Here is a 5,060-nt window from a genome sequence, read left to right on the forward strand (position 1 = left end):
GCTGCACCACAGCAAGAAAGTGGCCTCTGGCTGAGTTGCCGGCAGGGGGAGGAGGGGAGGGCGGGAACTTGCGGCCTAAACCGCCCTCCCCACGGCCTTCCTGCCACCTGCTGCCTTCCTACTGCTCCGCCCCAGACAGACTGGCTGTAATAAGCTAGTGTAGGGGGCAGGGAAAGAGGGAGGAATTTTCTCTGGACAACTCTCTCCCTATAAACAGACAACACAAGCACCATACACAGACCTATAACCCTTATAAAAATAAAAATACCAATTTCTCCTCCTCATCTCAACAATAATAAAAAAAATTTTAAGTCCCCAGAGATGTACAGTTAAAAAGACATTAAGTTTCTTGGGTATACAAAACCTTCAGAAAGCAAAGCACACAAACAATAAGACACATACACTAAACTCTTCCACTTTATTATACAGGCCCATCCCTCCACCAAAAACAAGAGAGACACTATGCTGCTTTCCTGTCACCCTTATCAGCTTCTCCTCCCAGGCTCTCCTATAATCCTCCTTGGTTTTAGAAACTCTTGCTCCCAACTGCTCTCCCTATGAACGCATTCATCTTTCCAAGCCAGTGGCCTGTGCAACCTTTCCCAGAGTTAATCGGCCACTTCTGTTGTAACACTTAACGTCAACTATGGAGAGCTGCAAACAAACAAGCAAAGCAGCAATCTAATGACTGTTGCCCTTCGGGAATACAGAGTCCACTGTTGTCAGGGTTTCCAATTTTTTAATCCAGCTTTTAATGTGAAGTATCCTAATTTTTACCTAATGACCTTTCTGGGGCAGAAGGGATTGAGTGCACAAGGGCACAAGTAAACTTTTTAAAATTAAGGGAACTGCTCTATATCTTGATTGTGGTGGTAGTTACACAAATGTTAAAAAATTCAACAAACTACATACTTTAATTGGTAAACTATATTGTATGTAAATAGTACCTTAAACAAAAAGGGGTTGGGGGCGGGGCACTGGAAACCAATTCAAAACTGTTTTAAACTGAGCAGGTTAAACAAAATGTATCAGACAAATCTGGCCTGCAGGCTACCAGTGCACAGCCTGTGTTTTATTTATTTTTTTAATGTTTTTATTTTCTTAGAGCTAGAAACATGGATGTGACACAGACACACTGATTGGCTTCCTCCTGCATGCCCCCTACTGGGGATCCTGCCCAGAAGCCTGGGCAGTGCCCTGCTTGGGAATCAAACCCAGACCTCTCAGTCCATGGGACCACGCTGAGCCACACCAGCTAGGCCTCCTCTGTGCTTATTTTAAATTACCTGTTCACCTGTCTTATCTCATTCCCTGCAACTATAAATTCTCAAACGCATGATGTACTTCCTAACAAAGTGTCTGACAACATTGTTAATAAATCAGTTGTAGCCCTAGAGTTATCATTTACATTTAGCTGTGCAGACTCAGGCAAGTTACTTAACTTCTGAGGTTTTTTTTGGGGGGGGGGGTAAGTACAGGCTAATAGGCCTTCAAAGGTCTAAAGTGAAGATTAACAGAGCAGATTAATGTAAAAGTGCTTTGTGAAAAGTTAAGACCATGTCAGCATTTCTAGAGCAAGTACTCTCATAGCAACTACAAAGGTTAACTCAGAAAATCTCCATTTGTGATTGGAGAACTTAGTATCTGGAAAACCTTTTCCAGTAAATGAAGTCAAGTGATCCTAAGAAAACCTTTTTATTAAAAGTCCACTAAAATAAATCAAGACTGATCTTTTTTAAAAAAAAAATCCTCACCCAAGGATATTTTTCCATTTAACTTGATCCAGAGTAGGTAGGAGCGAGGGTGAGAGAGAAACATCGATGCGAGAGACACATCAATTGGCTGCCTCCTGCACAACCCCAACCAGAGCCAGGGACCAAACTGCAACCAAGGTACATTCACTTGACCGGAATCGAACCTGCAACTCTTTGGTCCATGGGCTGACGCTCTAACCACTGAGCAAAACCGGCCAGGGCAAGACTGTGATCTTTTATACGTTACCTTATTAAGAAAGGCCACTGGTTAGTGATCTTTTACCTTAGATTGTGAGATGATGTCCCCAAGTTTAGCAGAGAAGCCCACACAGTTTAGGCTTAATAACTGTCTAACTACATAACATGGATGTGTGGCTGGTAATTATAAGTTCTACATTGGACTTTTTGTTAAATTCTTCAGATACACAAAGATTCTTAGTGCCACTATTTGAGGGTCCAGGCTCTTCCTCTGGAGGCATCTTATCCTTTCTCTCTACCTGCTCCTCCTGCTAGTAAGATTCGAACTTGGACTCAAACTAAAATTCAGACTGACTTCCCTTCAGTTTCATTCTGTATCCATCTCCTTCGCCCGTGCTTCCTATTTTGTATCCTTCCTCCCTTCAACTCCTTTATTTGGAAGGTTCTTTGCAACTCTTTACAGGTATATAACAATTTATCGAAATATTTTTTAAAGGCCAAATTTTGATCCAGGAAAGAATCCATATTAATTGCAGCATCAATGAGGTCTCAGGCAGAGTGTAAGAAAGAATTCAATATCTTTAGGTTCATCTTTACCTCTACTTCTGGGGATTTGTCTTCTTCTTTATCTACAGACTCTTGTTATCGCCAAAACTTGAAACTTGAGTAACTCATTAATTTCATTTTCATCAATATTGATGAATTAAAATTTTTTTTTTATCCTTACCTGAGGACATTTTTTTTTTTTAATCCTCATCCGAGGACATTTTTCCATTTTTTGTACAGACAGAGTGGGAGGGAGAGAGAGGAAGAGAGAGGGAAACATCGATGTGAAAGGGACACATCGAGTGGCTGCCACCCGCACGACCAACCAGGGCCGGGGACAAACTGCAACCGAGGTACATGCCCTTAGCGGGAACCAAACCCGGGTCTCTCCGGACCGCAGGCGGACGCTCTAACCGCTGAGCCAAACCGGCCAGGGCTGAGGACATTTTTTTGATAGTTTGTTCAGAGTAGGAGGGAGAGAGAGAGAGAAACATCGACATGAAAGGGACACATCGAGTGATTGCCACCCACACCACCCAACCAGGGCCGGAGACAACAGAGGTACGTGCCCTTAGTGGGAACCGAACCCGGGTGTCTCCAGACCACAGGCCAATGCTCTAACCGCTGAGCCAAACTGGCCAGGGCAATATTGATGAATTTAAAACCCATCTGTTTTGCACACTCTGATTTATTTTTCAACGTATTCTAGGGAAGCAGGCATAATCATTCACAACATCCTCCTAAAGCTTCTACCACACTTCAGTAAGAGTGGCTGGTTTTGTATCAACCACTGCGTCTTTTATCACTAAAGTGTCAGCAATGTTGTACTTATTGCCATGTTTCCTTCGAAGTTAGGCAGGGTTTTTTTTTTCAGTAGTCAGCAAAGTGATCAAATATATGCTTGCTGTAATACCTCCTGAATGCTTCAATTATTCTCTGATCCAATGGCTGAAGATAGCTAGTGCCTCCCAGAGGGAGAAACACAATATCACATTAGAATAAGCAAAGAAAATGAGCCTGGGTGATTGGGACCTTGGCCCAAAATTTGCAACACTCTGAATTCAAGATTTTTTTCTGTCAAGTAACTCTGGGTTTGATGGATAAAACAATTTATGAAACCAATCCAAAAAATAAGAGGGCAGCAGTTAATAATAGTCTGGGGTGTGATTGCCAGGAAACAGGAAGGATTAGTTTTATTTTTTAAATCTTTTTCCAAAAGACAGGTGGGGTTAGGATCTTTATAAAGCAGCACTGACACACACACACACGATGAAAATCAGGTTCTTAGCTTCCGAATTGTCTTTTTCCCTAAAAACATACTAAAGGTGGCCCTGACCGGTTTGGCTCAGCGGTTAGAGCGTAGGCTGCGGACCAATTTGTCATGGGTTCGATTCTGGTCAAAGGCACTACCGCTGTTGTGGTTCGTCCAAGGCCCTTGGGGTCGTGTGGGAAGCAACCAGTCAATGTGTCCCTCACTATGTGTCCCTCTCACGTGGATGTGTCACTCTATCTGATGATAAATAGAAAAATATCCTTGGGCGAGGATTTAAAAAAAAAGCACACTAAAGGTGGACTTCCCAAACAAGCCCATGACCTTGGCATGGAAGACATGCTGAGGCAAGTAGCTTCTACTTCTGATCAATTTCTGGAGTTGCTTGGAGTACTTCCATGCCCACTGGGCATTTAACGGTTCTTCCTCCCCACGTCAACCTAGAATGTCTCAAACTGTAGCAATTTCTCAACTTCCCAAGCGATCCTTTGTTCTCTGGTCAGGTCCTCAACCCAAAAGATTAACTCAGTCTCCATCTTTTTGATGTTTACATCCCGGGAAATGCACAGCCACTTAAAGGAGAGAGGCGAAACATTCCATGACGGCCTTGTCGTTTTTATTAATGGGGCGCACGGTAGACTCACTGACGCCCCCAAAGCGCCCCACGTCGGTGTTACTCACGCCTTCTTTCAGCCCCTCCAGATTTTTCATCGCATCCTGCAGAGGCATGGCTCTCTGCTTCCTCTTGTTACGTGTAAGTCTGACACGGGGTGAGGATGCCCTTCGCCGCCCTTCGCCTCCCTCCGCCTGGGGTGGCCTCGGCCGCTGCCCACGACGCAGCGGCCTCTACCACCCCCGCCCTCGCCGCTGTCGAGAGCGTGGTTTCAGAGCCAGGAGGCGGTTGGCGACACCGCTTAACCTTCGGTTGGTTCTCCTTCTCATTCCTCCGCTTGCCGGCATCTGTCGAGCCTTCGCGCTGGGTGGGAAATTCGCAAGCCCCCTGGAAACGGACAACTGCGTGACCGAACGAGCGGCGCCTAAGATGACGCTCAACTGCGACCCCACAACCACGACCGAGCGGCCCTGACGGACCCGCTCTCGCGAGGCTTGGCGGTCCCCGCACGCGCGCCGTCCGCCAGCGCCGCCCTGCTGCCGCTGAGGCCGGACAGTTCGCAGTCACCGCCAAACTCCAGCGAAGGGAGGCGGTGTCCGTCAGGTCTCGCGAGACTCGGAGAAGCACGCCGGGAGACGGGAGCGCCGGCGGGCAAGTCCCTTCCTGCTGAGGAGGCGTG

The sequence above is a fragment of the Molossus molossus genome, unplaced genomic scaffold, assembly GCF_014108415.1.
Source record: "Molossus molossus isolate mMolMol1 unplaced genomic scaffold, mMolMol1.p scaffold_m16_p_14, whole genome shotgun sequence".
NCBI lineage: Eukaryota > Metazoa > Chordata > Mammalia > Chiroptera > Molossidae > Molossus > Molossus molossus.